Source organism: Giraffa tippelskirchi, chromosome 6 (genome assembly GCF_054371585.1).
Source record: "Giraffa tippelskirchi isolate mGirTip1 chromosome 6, T2T-mGirTip1v1.2.pri, whole genome shotgun sequence".
NCBI classification, from domain to species: domain Eukaryota; kingdom Metazoa; phylum Chordata; class Mammalia; order Artiodactyla; family Giraffidae; genus Giraffa; species Giraffa tippelskirchi.
In genome coordinates, this window is record NC_137280.1 from 23,729,181 (window position 1) to 23,748,551 (window position 19,371).

At 38.6% G+C, this 19,371-nt stretch overlaps 1 long non-coding RNA gene across 1 annotated transcript in view; it reads right to left on the reverse strand.

The window, feature by feature from the left end:
• Positions 1-386: 386 nt before the first annotated feature.
• The window catches only part of LOC145510897 (uncharacterized), a 116,698-nt gene continuing 97,713 nt past the window's right edge, over positions 387-19,371 (reverse strand). Inside the window, exons 3-4 of the long non-coding RNA XR_014057295.1 lie at positions 3,401-3,660; positions 387-2,623 (exon numbers count right to left, since the gene is read on the reverse strand). This is a non-coding gene — a long non-coding RNA (uncharacterized LOC145510897). The remainder of the gene's footprint in view (positions 2,624-3,400; positions 3,661-19,371) is intronic.

Here is a 19,371-nt window from a genome sequence, read left to right on the forward strand (position 1 = left end):
TGTGAATGACTATAGCCCATCCTCCTTACCCACAATCTCATATCATTTATCTTTTTTTCACTTTGAAAAATGAACTTTATCATTCAAGTTGACTGAATCTTGAACTGGATTGATTTAATGCAAGGTAACAAAAGGAAATGAAATATTTTAGACAAACTGAGGAAGTATTTGGAAATAGGAAAGAGGAGCAGGAGCCATTCAGGTGTGATTTGAGTCATTCCATTTAGTTGGCAGTGGAATTTCATGGCTGATGTTTTCTTTTGAAGCAGGTCTAATATTACAGACTCATAATCAAGTCAGCTTTGCTCACCTCTTTGGAGAAAATATTTACCATAACTTAATGCTTCAACTAAAAAGAAAAGATTGGAGAAAATCAGTGAGGTCTATTGATGGTAGACATCTGAATGCAGATTTTTATTTCCCTGTTTGAGCACTCAGGTACTGGTAATTGAGGCCAGTAGACTGATCCAGTTTACAAGAATTTTAAGTCTCTGGTACAAATGCAACTTTCCATTTGTCCTCATTTACAATTTATTTATCTACCAGGCAACTTCTATTTATCCTTTGGCTTTTCACTGCTTTCCGTGTGGCACTAGTGGTAAAGAACTTGCCTGATAATGCAGAAGACATAAGAGACATGGGCTCGATCCCTAGGTTGGGAAGATGCCCTGGAGTAGGAAATGCCAATCCACTCCAGCATTCTTGCCTGGAAAATCCCATTTTCCAGGTCATGGAGTCTGGCAGGCTACAGTCCACGGGCTCATAAATAATTGGACACGACTGAGCATCTGAGCACACACACAAATCTGTGAACTCTTCTTCCATATCTTTCCCATCTTCATTTACTTACAGGTTTAATCTCCCCTTCTTTTGTGTTCCCTAAGCACTTATCTTTCTCTATGTGACAGCTCCTACACAACACATTGTAATCTTTTTACATGTTAAGCTTTTTTCACTTTAAGAATTTCTGAGGGGCTTCCCTGAAGGCCCAGATGGTAAAGAATCTGCCTGTATTGAGGGAGACCCAAGTTTCATACCTGGGGTTGGGAAGATCCTCTGGAAAAGAGAATGGCAAGCTGCTCCAGTATTCTTTCCTGGAGAACCCCAGGGACCGAGGTTACAGTCCATGGTATTGCAAAGAGTTGGACACAACTGAGCGACTAACACACACACACACACACACACACACACACACACTGATTTATAGTTTGTTTTTTTTCTGGAAGCACTGTGCAGCATGTAGGATCTTAGTTCCCTAATCTGGGATCCATCCCTTGCCCCCTGCAGTAGAAGCACAAAGTTTTAACCACAGTACAGCCAGAGAAGCCTCTAGATTTTTAGTGAGAGCATCTAACAGTATATGGCACTGATTAGTTACTGAATAAATAAACACATATTTTCTGTATCTGTATTTCATATTTGAAAAATGCCAGTCACAGGATCAATGTAACCTAAAGAGTGTTTCTGCAAAAGTTTAAACTTTATCTATATGGAACTGGTTCTTCTAATTCATTCCTCTTCCTCTTTTTCTTTGCTCGCTAACTCTTGCTTTCTCTTGTACTCATGCTCTCTTTCGCCTTCCCCTTTTTGCCTTTTTTGCTCTCTTTATTTCTCTAACTCTACCTGCTTTTCATAACTATTGGTCTCTGATTAGCTTCATTCCACAACAGACTCCTCATTGTGTCAGGGAAGATGGGCCACTGGTGCCAGGTTCAAAATTTCCAAGCTTAGCAACCTTATCAGAAAGTGAACATGTTTCTTCTGGTGTTTAAAATATTATCATCCTGCTTTGGTTTATTTTGTCTTACTTTTTGATGTCTTACTTATTCTTATATGAGGGTAAGTCAGGAGGATATACCTCAGATATCTAGAACTTTACCTACTACCTTCTTTGGTGTATAGCTAGGTTTTTACTGTGATAATGCTGTGTAACAAATAAACCCCCAAATCTCAGCTTCAGTCTCAGTAAGATCTCAGTTGTTCCAAAATTTTCTTCAGCATTTCTCAGGCTGTATGGTTCTTCATTAACGTACTGCATTTGTCATATTCCCTCAACCTTTGATTTAAAGTCTTAGGCTTCATTCCAGTGGCTCTAAATTATTAATTAGATCATGTTACTACTTTGAACCCATCATGGACCCAGATAGTGCTAATAAGTTTAGGCCAGAGCTGTTCATAGAGATACTTCTCTGAAGCATATGAGCTGCTTAGAGGTGATGGTGGTTATCTAAAATACAGTCAGGGTGCTAGAATCAAAATAAAGTGATAAAAATCTGTCACAATCAGCAAATGTTCAAAACAGAATGTCTGCTTACATTTTAGATTTCTTATTTAAGTTCAAGTTTGTGGTTTAGTCTACTTTGATCTTAGAAAGAAGGGTTAGGCAAGAGCCATGATCTGAGCTATTAGCAGATACCACCTTAAAGACTAAACTAAGAAAATTCCCAGAATAAAGACGGAAAGATGAAGAAGCGAGACTCAGTAAAAGGTGACAGTTTTCTTCTAGTACTTGATCTGCTGACAAACATCAGCTACTTAAGTTTAAACTTTTTCCTCCCTTGTAAAGAATATGAGACATTTTGAATTGGAAACATCTGCTGGTACATCAGTCAATGTTCTAGTTCTAGGAGAGAAAAATAGTAAAATGTTAGTCATGATAGTGGAGGAAGAGCTACACAGGAAATATTTTCTTGATTAAAAATATTTAAAAATATACGTAAGAACTGAAGAAGGACAAATGTTAAATAATATATGAATTCTGAAAAAATTCCCTTACATCTGAAATTTCTGATGCATGATACTTTAGGATGATTAAGAAACAATTTTAGTGATGCTGAGGACAAGATTATTGCTACTTCTGGGTGATACCCATAGACTGTCTTTGACTTAATGTTTATTCAAAGGACTGCTATGGTATATCAATGAAGGATTTCACATATAGAATTCACTGTACTTATAAATGTCCTACCTTAACCTTGTAAAATAATTGTCTGTAAGATGGCTTTGAACTGCTCTGAAGATTTAGAGGGTTCTTTATAACTCCACTTGAAGCCATTTCCCTGGGGATGACACACAGTTGTAGGCTTATTTATGTTCTCGAGATGAAGTGAAGTAATGTATGAGATGTGATTGAAATAGTCCTGGATACATGAAAAGTGCTCAATAAATTGCACAACAAATTACCTTTCCTTATTACTGCTGTTATTATTTGAATTATTATTGCTTATATTATTTGAATCATTTTTCTGTAAGAGCACATTCTGTGTGCAAGTTGCTGCTCTAAGGATTTGATGATAGGAAAGTCTACCCTCACTTGTGCTGATCTCAGAGGATGAATGAAGGTGGCAGCTGGTTTCTAACATCTCTGCTTTGACAGCTCTCAGAGCCAACAGAGCCTCACCTGCAATTGGGCCTATTGGTAGCTGCTGGAGTAAGAGTGCTTGAACATCTTCAGAATGCCAATATTTTTTTCAGGGAATAGTAACCATGTGTCTCAAAGTGAAAATTAAATCCAAATTTCCTTCATCATCAAACACTTGCTATTCCTCTTTGAAAACTTGGTGAATCTGGTGTTCGTGAAAACATGGGTGAGTGAAGATCAGTGTGAAAGGTCAAGTAACGCGTCTTCTTCCTCCTCTTTGGCTCTTCATTTTCATGGCCCTAATAATTTCTCAACAGAAGAAAAGCAAGCATGAAGGAAACAAGATCATAGAAATGATACTAGGTAATGAGTCATACCATAGTTAACAACCGAAAAAAAGCTAGTTTGATGCGATAAAGCTTGGACTGACAATTAAATACTGGTCATTAAAAGATAATTTAGATGTTTGCAATTACCACATTTTAACACCTCAACTTATTTGAAGAAAAGTTTTATGATATGTTTTAACTGCATTATTTATAAAGAGCAAAGGCTATGCCACAAAATAATTAGTACTTGTGATTCTTTGAGGTTTTTATTTTAAAATATGGGTAGATAATTGAAGATTATTTTCAAAATATAAAATGGAAAAAGTAGAAACAAATATTTTAATATTTATGTATATTTAGTAGTAGTGGTGAAAATTGCTCAGTTGTGTCCGACTCTGTAACCCCACGGACTGTAGCTCACTAGGCTTCTTGATCCATGGGATTCTCTAGGCAAGAAAACTGGAGTAGATAGCCATTGCCTTCTCCAGGGAATTTTCCAGATCTAGGGATCAAATCTGGGTCTCCTGCATTGCAGGCAGATTCTTTACCATCTGAGCCACCAGGGAAGCGCTTATGTATATTTACAGAAACACAAATCAAGATAGGATTTAATTTTTTTATACTTCAGATTATATCAGGGTTGAATAGCAGAATATGTGGAGATAAGCAGTCAAGTATTTTGGATAACCATCAGGGAAAACCATCAGGATTTGTAGATGGATTGGATGTGGCAAGAAAAGGAAAAAGAGAAGTCAAGGATAACTCTTGATGTTTTTAGTTTAAGCATCTAGAAGGATGAATTTACCATGGACTCAAATGGGAAAAACCATGGAAGAAACAGGTATGGAGTAGAAGAAGAGGTGTTTGCTTAGGTATATGAGATGTTTGAAGTTTGATTGTACTATCTTAAGCAGTTTGATTATTTTATCACAAACTTATTTTTTTTGATTAAGTCAGTTTCTAGGGTATAATATTCCTCAACTCAAACACAAGGAAGAGATTTTGCTCTTAATTAATAATTTGGCTTTTAAGTTCCAGTTGGCTTCCCAGGTGGCTCATTGGTAAAGAATCCACCTGCCAATGCAGGAGATTTGAGTTTGATCCCTGGGTCAGGAAGATCCCGTGGAGAAGGAAACGGCAATCCACTCCAGTATTCTTGCCTTGGAAATCCCATGGACAGAGGAGCCTGGTGGGATGGTCCATGGGGGTCACAAAAGAATCAGACACAACTTAGCGATGAAGCAATAACTTCCAATAGTACACAATAAGCTTTGAGATTACCCACCATTTTGAAAAATAAAAATGTAAGTATCAACATAGTGCTTAGTAATTACTTATTATTGTTATCATTATGTGTTGAACACTGTGCTAACTGCTTTACAGATGCTATCTAGTCCCCACAAACACTATTATTTCCTCCTATTTTCCAGATAAGAACAATTGAGAATTTAAAAGGGCCTGGGGACACACAGTCTGTACTCAGAACAGTTCGTGGGATTGTGTGTGTGTGCTCAGTCACTTTAATCACATCCAAATCTTTGCAACCCAATGGTGTCCATGAGATTCTCCAGGGAAGAATTCTGGAGTGGTTTGCCTCCCCTCCTCCAGGGGATCTTCCTGATTCTGGGATAGAATCCATGTCTCTGATGTCTCTTGCATTGGTAGGCAGGTTCTTTACCACTAGCGCCACCTGGGAAGCCCTGCTAGTGAGACCAGCCCTACTAGTAAGATGCTATGCTTAAAGGCATTCTATTTTACGTATTTGTTTCTTTTTGAAAAATGGTAATGTTGATTTTTATGCATATATTCACAAAAATTTCTAGTTTTTCTTCATTTTTTACCTTTCATTAGCATATTTTAATTCAGGTTCATACTGCTGCTGCTGCTGCTGCTAAGTCGCTTCAGTCGTGGCCTACTCTGTGCGACCCCATAGACGGCAGCCCACCAGGCTCCCCTGTTCCTGGGATTCTCCAGGCAAGAACACTGGAGTGGGTTGCCATTTCCTTCTCCAATGCGTGAAAGTGAAAAGTGAAAGCGAAGTCGCTCAGTCATGTCCGACTCTCAGCGACCCCATGGACTGCAGCCCACCAGGCTTCGCTGTCCATGGGATTTTCCAGGCAAGAGTACTGGAGTAAATATTTAATCAAGCATACATAATATTTAATATGACTTATTATGACTGGTTCCGATTTAGGAATTCATATTCATATTCATATTCAGGGCAACCATATTGAGTCATTATCAGATGAATAGTCATAAAAATAATTGCTTAAAATATTAAGTAAGCTGGACTACCCTGGTGGTCTGGTGATTAAGAATCTGCCTGCCAATGCAGGGGGTGTAGGTTCAATTCCTGGGCCAAGAAGATTCCAAATGTGGTGGGACAACTAAGAGCACTGAAATTACTGAAGCCCATGAGCCCTAGGGCTAGCTTGTGTTCCATAACAAGAGAAGCTACCTCAACTAGAGAAAGCCCCAGTGCAGCAGCAAAGACCCAGTGCAGGCAAAAATAAATAAATCTAAAACAGTCTCTCCCTATTTTGCCCCAATTTTTTAAAAAATATTAAGCTGAAAAAAATGTCAATCATATTATCCTAGTTAGCTCCATTTTTGAAAATCAGATATTAGATCAGTAACATTTTTTAAAAAGTTGGAAGTGTGGGTCACTCGGTCACTCCACAAGATGGGTTTAATCACAGACTTGTCAGTTTTGTTTAGGATTCATAAAGGATAATTTATTGTGTTAATTATCCTGAGGCTTTGCAGCAAAAAATAACACACAGGAAAACCCAGCCAAGTGGAGGAAGAAGCTGCCGAAGGGGACAGACTCCACTGCCAGACGGCCAGCCTCACCCTCCTGCCCGCCCGCCTGGCTCAGTCGGACAGACCCCTCTGGGCAGTGGTGCTGCTACCTGTATGTTTACATGACGTTTAGCCCAAGGACAGACCACCAACCAATGGACTTGCAGACACCTTGAGGCTGGGTTTCTGTCTCCTCTTTTTGGAGAAAAGGAACAGGGCAGTGGGATTTTTTTGTTGTTTTTGTTTTTAAGAAACAAAACAGAACTGCCTTTGCACTAAATTAGTGACTTGGACTTTTGCACAGTGAAGACAGGCTGTGATACTCTGGATGTCTTGGTGTACGTGAACACACATCGCAGACTCACCAGGACTTCAAACATCTGCTGAAACCTTGGGGTCAAGGAACATTTCATTGAGTTGTTTGGTCCCCACTCCTCCCTTCCCCTTGCTCATTTGGATGTCACCTCTCTTAATTCTGCCACCACCATCTTTGATTCACCCAGGATGTACAGTTTACAATCAAAAAGAGCAAATGGAAGGATTTTCTCTCCTAGTGGAATATGCAGAACTTGGGATGTGTGTATATATAAATATATAATATATATAAATATATATAATACTGACTTAAAAATCAAAAAAAAATAAATAAAATTATAAAATATAATTTTCAATATTATAAACCTAGTGAACAGGCACTGATTCTAAATATTAAAATATAAAAGTAGGCACATTAATTCAGCAGGAAACTTCTTAGTGATGAAGAACAACTGCTTGAATGAAGGAAAGGAAATTAATCAATTACCAATTAGTCTTGAGGAAAATGTGATCACTAGATTTTCCACAGAAAGTATCAGGCTCCTCTGGATTGTGCTGCATACAAAACAAGACCAGAGAGGAATCTTGTGGTGCCAAGAGCAAATCTGGATTAATCATTAGTGGCTAGCCCCTTGACAAGTGTGGCTTCCTGCCTGGGATGTCGTACCCCTGTGTTGAGTTTTGACTACTGCCAGTAGGGCAGTGACCATCATCGCCACATCCTCAGGTCCTATGGAAGATCCCATGATGACCCACTTTCTTCTTCATTTTTTCGGCCATGCCACACAGCTTGTGGGATCTTAGTTCCGCAACCAGGTACTGAACCTGAGCCCTGGCATTAAAAGTGCAGAGTCCTAACCACTGGACCTCCAGGGAATTCCTGACTATTTCCTTAGTGATGAATTCAGTTCAGAAACTTAGAAGATATTGAGATTCTGGCAATAGAAGACTTTTTAAAAAATGATAGGCCTTATTTAAGACCAGGCCTAAGGTGGAACAGTGAGAAAAATGATCAGATCATCTCCCTTTGAAAAAAATGCTTTAGAAGTTCTTGATAACCTTGGTAAGTTAATAAGGTCCTTTCTGTAAATTAACATTCTTTACTTTTGCTGTCTCATTCAATGCTAATGTGATGTATCTTCACTTTATTCATCAAAAAAAACCCAAAAAACCCTGCTAATTTAATGCACAGAATGATGATTTCCCTTTGGATGTCTTAGACTCTGGTTTATTTCCTCATTTCTAGTCTTTATAATTTTCTACATAGATGAATGACTATATTTTTCTAATCTCCATTTAAAAATAGGTCATGAGAAAAAAGCTATGCCAATGCAACTAATCTTTAGCTAGCTAGTGCCAGGAAAGCAACATTCATAATACTGTCCTCATTGCCTTTCCTTTTGGAATTGTGGTGCCAGGTGAAATGATTTACTACCAGCCTGGACTGAGACTTGAGCTTTGTAGAAAAGATTTATTGGCATCAACTTTGCATAAAGCCATAATCATCTCTGAAAAGACATTTGTCACTATAAACCCTTATTTTCAGGTGCCTGATACTTTCCATAAAAAGCTTTTCAAGTGGAAAAGTCATTTGAGTTTTCAGGTCCTTTATTCCAGTATTTCTTAATCATTTAAAAGTCTCTCATTCCTTGAGCTTTCTGGACACATTAGGACAGTGTTTCTGGGATCTATCCTTAGGTTTCCATGAGGCAGGGTGGAGTGGAAACCATAAATGTGCATTTAAACAAGTGCCTGAGTAGATTCTGCTGCAAACAGACTTTGAGACACACTCTTCAGAAAAGGGTATAAAGTCCCATGTATAAATTCTGGCTCCACACTTTTATTTGTGTAACTTTAACAAACGTGGCCTCTGTCTCATTTGTTTCCTTATGTATATTTCTTAAGTATATTTCACTTGGGTGAGTATACTTTCTGTTCATAAATCGTGAAGTTTAAAGAAAATAAAGTAAGGAAGCACCTTATAGGAAGTACATGGAGGAAGCAGATAATGCACTTTATTCTTTTCTCTACCATTCGTGACAACAAACACACAAACAAAATTATATATGTATATACACACATTTGACAGTAAGTCTAAGGTGGAACAGCTCTAGGGTAAGCAAATTGATCTCTTGATCAGAATGGGAAACAACATTCACTTATTCAGTTCACTTCAGTCACTCAGTCGTGTCCGACTCTTTGCGACCCCATGAACCACAGTATGCCAGGCCTCCCTGTCCATCACCAACTCCCGGAGTTTACCCAAACTCATGTTCATTGAGTTGGTGATGCCATCCAACCACCTCATCCTCTGTCCTGCCCTCAATCTTACCCAAAATCAGGGTCTTTTCAAATGAGTCAGCTCTTCGCATCACGTGGACAAAGTATTGGAGTTTCAGCTTCAACATCAGTCCTTCCAATGAACAGCCAGGACTGATCTCCTTTAGGATGGACTGGTTGGGTTTCATTGCAGACTCTCAAGAGTCTTCTCGAACACCACAGTTCAAAAGCATCAATTCTTTACCACTCATCTTTCTTTATAGTCCAACTCTCACATCCATACATGACCACTGGAAAAACCATAGCCTTGACTAGACGGACCTTTGTGGACAAAGTAATGTCTCTGCTTTTTAATATGCTGTCTAGGTTGGTCAAACTTTTCTTCCAAGGAGTAAGCGTCTTTTAATTTCATGGATGCAATCACCATCAGCAGTGATTTTGAAGCCCAAAAAAATAAAGTCAGCAACTGTTTCCACTGTTTCCCCATCTATTTGCCATGAAGTGACGGAACTGGATGCCATGATCTTAGTTTTGTGAACATTGAGCTTTAAGCCAACTTTTTCACTCTCCTCTTTCACTTTCATCAAGAGGCTCTTTATTCTTCTTCACTTTCTGCCATAAGGGTGGTGTCATCTGCATATCTGAGGTTATTGATATTTCTCCTGGTAATCTTGATTCCAGCTTGTGCTTCTTCCAGCCCAGCATTTCTCATGATGTACTCTGCATATAAGTTAAATAAGCAGGGTGACAATATACAGCCTTGACGTACTCCTTTTCCCATTTGGAACCAGTCTGTTGTTCTATTCCAAGTTCTAACTGTTGCTTTCTGACCTGCATACAGGTTTCTCAAGAGGCAGGTCAGGTGGTCTGGTATTCCCATCTCTTTCAGAATATTCCACAGTTTATTGTGATCCACACAGTCAAAGGCTTTGGCATAGTCAATAATGCAGAAATAGATGTTTTTCTGGAACTCCCTTGCTTTTTCGATGATCCAACAGATGTTGCCAATATGATCTCTGGTTCCTCTGCCTTTTCTAAAACCAGCTTGAACATCTGCAAGTTCACAGTTCACGTATTGCTGAAGCTTGGCTTGAAGAATTTTGAGCATTACTTTACTAGTGTGTGAGATGAGTGCAATGTGCTGTAATTTGAGCATTCTTTGGCATTGCCTTTCTTTGGGATTGGAATGAAAACTGACCTTTTCCAGTCCTGTGGCCTCTGCTGAGTTTTCCAAATTTGCTGACATATTGAATGCAGCACTTTCACAGCATCATCTTTTAGGATAGGTAGCAGCAATTAAGACAAGGCCACAGCCTTGCAAACAGTCAAGGTTAGGGAACATAAACAAGAGGCAAAGTTTATATCAAGACTGACAATCAAAGAGGCCCTGACTAGGGACACCAGTTCAAGGAAGATGAAGAAGCTGAAAACATTCCTCAAGTACCAGTGACAGGCATTCATATCCATTTATGGTAGCCTGAAATTGTCAGTATTTACTTTACCATATTCATTAACTTGCCAAGAAGCTGCACAAATTAATCAGTCCATCATTTACTCTTATCTGTGTCACAAATCAGAGGAGTTCAAAAGTCAGCCTAAAAGCACTTGTGCATTTTAATTGATTCCAAATGTAGGGTCATTATAGTATTTGCTTCCTTATAAAATGATTTATAGTGTGCATCCTTTATAAGTGGGTCTGTGAACTCTGAGGTCAATTATTCAAAATGTTTAAGTTCTGAATTTTCTGATCATTGCATTATGCTTCTCTTTTATTAATTATATGTGTTGATACACCTAGATCATTTGTGTTCTTTTTTTAATATATATACTATTTATTTAATTTTATTTAGCTATTGTTTTGGTCGCACCTCATAGCATGCAGGATCTTTGTTTCCTGACCAGGAATTGAACCTATGCCCCCTGCAGTGGAAAGGCAGAATCTTAACCACTGGACCACCAGGGAAGTCGCTCTGTTTCCTCTTTAAAACTCAGAGAAAAATTTTCATTTGTTCAGTTTTGGAGAAAATATAGTAAATCATGAAATTATCCAGAAAAGAGAAACCACCAAGCAGTAGTACATTTTATCCTGCTGTGGTTATTTCCAGAATTATCCATTTTGCTGTTGGTCCAAAATATACTCGTTAAATTGTTTGTTTTTAAACGAGATATATATATTCAGAGAAAGGTTTTGTCTTCATTACTGTTTAATAAATACCCAAAGAATATTTTGTGAGGTATTACAAGTAAAAATAAAAATCTGGTAAATTTGTGTTCTTAAAATCCAAATCTTACTTAATCTAATGGATTTATTACTGAGCAGATAAAAATACATTTATTAATTAAAAATAGAAATTTTACAGTGACATAAATATCTAGGTCCTTACAAACAGATTTGTTTAAATGTTTTAGTACTGGGCTAACATTTATTCTGGTTGTTTAAAATGGATGATAGATTATTAGAAAACTACTTAAAATACTGGAGATGAAAAGCTCATGGAAAATTTAAAATGCTTACTGATTATAGAAACATAAAATGTGAGCTTGTAACTTTTAACCAATCAATAATCAGTTAATCCATATTTATATTTTTAATCTATATTTATTGATTGACTACCTTGGAAACACTGGAAAAATATAAAAGAACTCTTGCATGGAGTTCCAGGGCTGCCATATTGCTCTTTTCCAGGGGGATGTTGAGATCTGCTTTGTAAGGTGGGGTCCTGGAATTAAGAGGGCACATTCAGCCTTCAGGGTTGGGTATAGCAGCAGTTCATGGTTCCTGTCCTCAACGAGTTTACAATCTATCTGAGTAAGGGTAACAATATGATGAGAAAGAAGAGAGACAAAAATTAAGGTGGCATATGCAAAAGACATGGGATGTAGTTTGTCTCTTTCCCCTCATAAGGTAATAATCAACAGATGGTAAATAACTTGGGTAACCAAGCATACCGTCAAAGACACGGTCTGTATAACAGCGTGGGCCTATGGGAATCAAGAAGCCTAGAGATTAGTGACTCTACTAATTAAAGCCCTGGTGAAAATAAAAAATGAGCCAAGAAAAGAATATGATCTTCAGTCATTCAATGAGATTGGGTTTCAGCTATCAGGAAAATTTCAGTTTCAATGTGAAATTACTGACTTGAAATTACACTTGATTTCTGTTTTTAAGTCACATAGCTAATTCATAATTTCATGGTGAAATCATCTATCTTATGTTTAAATTTCCCCAAGAATGCTGGGTGTGGATGTGAGGTGTGGGTTCTGTTTTGCAGAAAGAACTGTGTATATAGCATTATGAATAAAGAATGGGTTCACTAGGACCAATTCCATGAAAAACATTCCTTTGAAACTTATGAAGGAAGGCTGTTACATATAAAGTTGAGCATGCAGTTGATGAGTGGTACAGGCAATTGAGTGCTGTAGGTGTTTTTACTGATGTTTCAGACCTCAGTTTAGGAATCATTTCCTCCAGAAAACTTGCTGATCTCTAAGATTAGGCTACATACCCTTCCTGTGGTTTCGGAGAACCTTGTGATCAACGCTATCAGTGCACTCATTGTTCTCAATTGCAATGGCCTATTTAGTATTATACTATCTCTGGTAACAAAACAATAACAAGCATCATTAAACATTTTGCTGAATCATAAGAATTCAAATCTAGACAGACTGACTACAAAAGCAAGCAGTGTCTTTTATACCTGATGCTGGCACAATGTTGGGCACTTAGCGTCCAAACAGTCATTGAAAAGATAACTGAATGATGTCAGAGAAGAGGGAGACAGATGAAGACTAGAGCTGTAGCTGAAAACTTGATGGGGGGGGGGGTGAGAATTAAGCAGGGCTTTGAAGAGTGACAAGATTTGAGTAAGTTTATAGGAAAGCAAAAAGCATGAGGCCTGGAGGACTTGAACCAAGCCACAAGAATGGGTATGTGATGTGTTTTGGGTACAGTGAGGAAACTATCTTAATTATAAAGCAAGAAGCAAATTACTGGACATGAAGATAGGGTATGCAGGTTGAAGTCAAATATAGATTTATATATTTGTCTTATATAATATAGACTTCATATAGACTTATAGAATTCCTTAGAATCCATGCAAATAGTTGGGTAGAGAGCAGAAAGCCACTGAAAGATTGTGTGTATGACAGCGACATAATAAGAGCAGTTTTAGAATGAAAGCATTATGCAAAAAACAATGCAACCATATAGGTATTTTTTAAAGAATGTCTATTTTACTAACAAGCTAATTTTGAGGAAGGTAGCCTTCAATTTATTATTTTTACTCAGTCAACTGATGTCTATTGAGTACCTCTTCTTTGTTATTTATACAATGTAAAAGATGAGATAATCTGCAAAGATGATTTAGTGTAATTTTTTAAGATGTATTAAAATTCAATTTTGAAGTTTTGTTTTCTTTCAAAATGCTAGACTTTCATCTCACATAACAATAACATATCTTAAAGCCTTCAACTGGTTCTAATATGTCCTTTATTAACCACCTAGCTAGCACTAAAAATAATGACCATATTTAAGATGATTAGGTCAGTCCAAAAATTAGTTGTTTAGCTTATCAATTTCTTGATAAACTGTAGCTTTTGCTTGTTATTGTCAACGAACTTTAGGATTCTGCCTGTAACTCTCTCTTTCTTATCTTATGTATGTCTTTATAACTTAGAAAAGGCAAAATCATCAGATTTATAGATGTCACAAAACTGAAAAGAAAACAATCTATCTGATGTCATAATAGGAAAGTTTGGGGCAAGTGTCATATCTAACAAGGTGGAACCAGTGGGGATGAATCATATTTCTAGATCCTAAGAAAATAACCACACCAACAGAAGACTAAGATGATGTTTAGCAGCAATACCTGGGTTAAAAATCCCTGAATGTCCACCCTAGTCAGTTTACAGTTTGTGGTGACTAAATTGAAACTTATTATGCCTAACTTGTTTTCCTCTATTTCTTTGCATTGATCACTGAGGAAGGCTTTCTTATTTCTCCTTGCTAGTCTTTGGAACTCTGCATTCAAATGGGTATATCTTTCCTTTTCTCCTTTGCTTTTCACTTCTCTTCTTTTCATAGCTATTTGTAAGGCCTCTCAGACAGCCATTTTGCTTTTTGCATTTCTTTTTCTTGGGGATGATCTTGAGCCCTGTCTCCTATACAATGTCACGAACTTCCGTCCATAGTTCACCAGGCACTCTGTCTATCAGATCTAGTCCCTTAAATCTATTTCTCACTGCAAAGATGGGCACAATAAAGGACAGAAATGGTATGGACCTAACAGAAACAGAAGATATTAAGAAGAGGTGGCAAGAATACACAGAAGAACTGTACAAAAAAGATCTTCATGACCCAGATAATCACACTGGTGTGATCATTCACCTAGAACCAGATATGGAATGTGAAGTCAAGTGGGCCTTAGGAAGCATCACTATGAACAAAGCTAGTGGAGGTGATGGAATTCCAGTTGAGCTATTTCAAATCCTAAAAGATGATGCTATGAAAGTGCTGCACTCAATACATCAGCAAACTTGTAAAACCCAGCAGTGGCCACAGGACTTGAAAAGGTCATTTTTCATTCCAATTCCAAAGAAAGGCAATGCCAAAGAATGTTCAAACTACCGCACAGTTGCAGTCATCTCACACGCTAGTAAAGTAATGCTCAAAATTCTCCAAGCCAGGCTTCAACAATATGTGAGCCGTGAACTTCCAGATGTTCAAGCTGGTTTTAGAAAAGGCAGAGCAACCAGAGATCAAATTACCAACATCTGCTGGATCATCAAAAAAGTGAGTGAGTTCCTGAAAAACATCTATTTCTGCTTTATTGACTATGCCAAAGCCTTTGACTGTGTGGATCACAATAAACTGTGGAATATTCTGAAAGAGATGGGAATACCAGACCACCTGATCTGCCTCTTGAGAAACCTGTATGCAGGTCAGGAAGCAACAGTTAGAAATGGGAATAGAATAACAGACTGGTTCCAAATAGGAAAAGGAATACGTCAAGGCTGTATACTGTCACCCTGCTTATTTAACTTATATGCAGAGTACATCATGAGACATGCTGGGCTGAAAGAAGCACAAGCTGAAATCAAGATTGCCAGGAGAAATATCAATAACCTCAGATATGCAGATGACACCACCTTTATGGCAGAAAGTGAAAAAGAACTAAAGAGCCTCTTGAAAGTGAAAGAGGAGAGGGAAAAAGTTCGCTTAAAGTTCAACATTCAGAAAACTAAGATCATGGCATCCAGTTCCGTCACTTCATGGCAAATAGATGGGGAAACAGTGGAAACAGTGGCTGACTTTGTTTTTTGGGGCTCCAAAATCACTGCAGATTGTGATTGCAGTCATGAAATTAAAAGACACTTACTTCTTGGAAGGAAAGTTATGACCAACCTAGACAGCATATTAAAAAGTAGAGACATTACTTTGTCAACAAAGATCGGTCTAGTCAAGGATATGGTTTTCCCAGTGGTCAAGTATGGATGTGAGAGTTGGACTATAAAGAAAGCTGAGTGCCAAAGAATTGATGTTTTTGAACTGTGGTGTTGGAGAAGACTCTTAAGAGTCCTTTGGACTGCAAGAAGATCCAACCAGTCCATCCTAAAGGAGATTAGTCCTGAGTGTTCATTGGAAGGACTGATGTTGAAGCTGAAATTCCAATACTTTGTCCACGTGATGCGAAGAGCTGACTCATTTGAAAAGACCATGATGCTAGGAAAGATTGAGGGCAGGAGGAGAAGGGGACAACAGAGGATAAGATGGTTAGATGGTATCACTGACTCGATGGACATGAGTTTGGGTAAACTGCGGGAGTTGGTGATAGACAGGGAGGCCTGGTATGCTGCAGTCCATGGGGTTGCAAAGAGTTGGACAGGACTGAGCGACTGAACTGAACTGAATGTCTAACTTGTGCTGCCCTGCAAGGGTACAATTCCATTGTACATTGATAATGTAGATAATGGGTTTTAAGGAAACATATACATCATATATTTTTTAAAAGTTCACATCATATATTTTCCTGCTCTCTCAACTTCAAAAGCACTATTAGTTAGAAACAAAAGAGCCCAATTGATTTCTCAGTTTTTCAAAACATCAAATCCATCCATTATAAAACAAATAATTTATATATTTACTTATTATCTATTTATGTTTTTTGGCTGCGCTGGGTCTTCATTTCTTTGTGAGGGCTTTCTCTAGTGGCGGTGAGTGGGGGCTACTCTTTGTTGTGATGAGCAGGCCTCTTATTGCCATGGCTTCTCTTATGGTGAAGTACAGGCTCTAGGCTTACGGACTTCCTTAACTGCAGCACTCGAGCTCAGTAGTTGCAGTGTCCAGGTTCTAGGGTGAGCAGGCTTCTGTGATTGTAGCACACAGGCTCCGGAGTTGTGGCTTGAAGGCCCTATAGCAAGCGAGCTTCAGTAGTTGTGGCTCCTGGCTCCAAAGCACATGCTCAATAGTTGCAGCACACAAGCTTAGTTGCTCTGTAGCATGTGGAATCTTCCCAAACCAGGGATTGAACCCATGCCCCCTGCATTGACAGGGAGATTCCTATCCACTGCACCACCAGGGAAGTCCTCAAATCCATCACTCTTATCTTTCAAAGACACACTATTACAACAGTGTTGCTGCCTTATAGAAGTCAAAGAACTATATGAGCCCAGTGCCATATACTACTAGATTCCTTCTGCAAATGGGTCTATGAACTCTGATATAGCAGCCCAAAATCTTCTATCAAGGCATGATTTCACCAGAATCTAAGTCTTATTTCCAAAAATATTCAATCAGTTAGCAAAATAAAATAATTTGTTTTCAATCCACATTCTCTGTTTACTTTCTGGAGGCTTTTAAATTGTTAGCCCCCAATTTCCTTCTAAGTTGTTATATGATTGCTAGGCCCAATTTTAGTTACAATTCCCCAAAAGAGTCCTGAAAAGATGCTGTTAATTGTTTCAAATTCAAATTACCTCAAAAACTCAAGTGTGCAAACCTTCCAATATTAAACAAGACCATACATATAAATATGCACATTCACTCATGCAGGTATAGAGATTTTTTGTGTTTATCTGGATCTCTAGACATTAATTTAAAACTCACCTACACAAATGGTTCTAGTTCAACAAAACAATGTATCAAGAAACAAATCCTCTGGTGGTTCAGCGGCTAAGATTCCACCCTCCCAGTGTAGGGATCCTGGGTTCCATCAGTAGTCAAGGAACTAGATTCCTAAGAGTTTGTGTGCTACAAGAACAAAGATGAAGATCCCACATGATACAACTAAGACCTGGCACAGCTAAATAAATAAATAAACACTTTAAAAGAAAAAGAAACATCTAAAAAAAACCTCACTAAATTTAACCATCATTTCATTCTTTAATTTACCTGTCCATCCATCCAACAAAAGTTTACTTGAGTCTAAACTGCAGCCTAAATTGAGTCTAAATTTTCAGTGGAAAATTCTGAAAGAGATGGGAATACCAGACCATCTGACCTGTCTCTTGAGAAACCTATATGCAGGTCAGGAAGCAATAGTTAGAACTGGACATGGAACAACAGACTGGTTCCAAATAGGAAAAGGAGTACGTCAAGGCTGTATATTGTCACCCTGCTTATTTAACTTATATGCAGAGTACATCATGAGACATGCTGGGCTGGAAGAAACACAAGCTGGAATCAAGATTGCCGGGAGAAATATCAATAACCTCAGATATGCAGATGACACCACCCTTATGGCAGAAAGTGAAGAAGAACTAAAGAGCCTCTTGATGAAAGTGAAAGTGGAGAGTGAAAAAGTTGGCTTAAAGCTCAATGTTCAGAAAACTAAGATCATGGCATCTGGTCCCATCCCTTCATGGGAAATAGATGGGGAAACAGTGGAAACAGTGGCTGACTTTATTTTTTTGGGCTCCAAAATCATGGCTGATGGTGATTGCACCCATGAAATTAAAAGATGCTTGCTCCTTGGAAGGAAGGTTATGGCCAACCTAGATAGCATATTTAAAAGCAGAGACATTACTTTGCCAACAAAAGTCCGTCTAGTCAAGATTATGGTTTTTCCAGTGGTCATGTATGGATGTGAGAGTTGGACGGTGAAGAAAGCTGAGTGCAGAAGAATTGATGCTTTTGAACTGTGGTGTTGGAGAAGACTCTTGAGAGTCCCTTGGACTGCAAGGAGATCCAATGAATTCATCCTAAAGGAGATCAATCCTGGGTGTTCATTGGAAGGACTGATGTTGAAGCTGAAACTCCAATACTTTGGCCACCTCATGCGAAGAGCTGACTCATTGGAAAAGACCCTAATGCTTGGTAGGATTGGGGGCAGGAGGAAAAGGGGACGACAGAGGATGAGATGGTTGGATGGCATCACTGGCTCAATGGACATGGGTTTGGGTAGACTCTGGGAGTTGGTGATGGACAGGGAGGCCTGGCGTGCTGCAATTCATGGGGTTGCAAAGAGTCGGACACAACTGAGCGACTGAACTGAACTGAAACTGAAGCCATGAAATTAGAAGATGCTTGCTTCTTGGAAGAAAAGCTATGACAAACCTAGACATCATATTAAAGCAAAGACATCACTTCGCTGACAAAGGTCTATATAGTAAAAAGCTATGGTCTTTCCAGTAGTCATGTACAGATGTGAAACTTGGACCTTAAAGAAGACTGAGTGCCAAAAAATTGATGCTTTCAAATTGTGGTTCAAGAGAAGACTCTTGAGGCTCCCTTGGACAGCAAGGAGACCAAAGCAGTCAATCCTAAAGGAGATCAACCCTGAAAACTCATCGAAAGGACTGATACTGAAGCTGAAGCTCCAATACTTTGGCCACCTTATTCGAAGAACTGACTCACCGGAAAAGACCTTGATGCTGGGAAAGATTGAGGGCAGGAGGAGAAGCAGGCAACAGAGGATGAGATAGTTGGATGGCATCATCGACTCAATAGACATGAGTTTGAGCAAACTCCAGGAGATAGTGAAGGACAGGGAAACCTGGCATGCTGCAGTCCATGGGGTCACAAAGAGTTGGACATGACTAAGCAACTCAACAACAACAATGGAATAGTTAAGAACCCCAAGCTGTAGAGTCAGACAGGGTCAAGGTTCCTCATGCCTCCTACAAGGCTGTACACTATCTGTACCCAAATTGCCTCTCTAAACTCACCTACAACTGATTTCTCCCTCACTCACACCATCAAAGCAAGAAATTATGTCTGTTTTGCTCACTACTATATCCTCAACACTTAGAATAGTACCTAGCACACAATAGGTACTCTAAAATCAG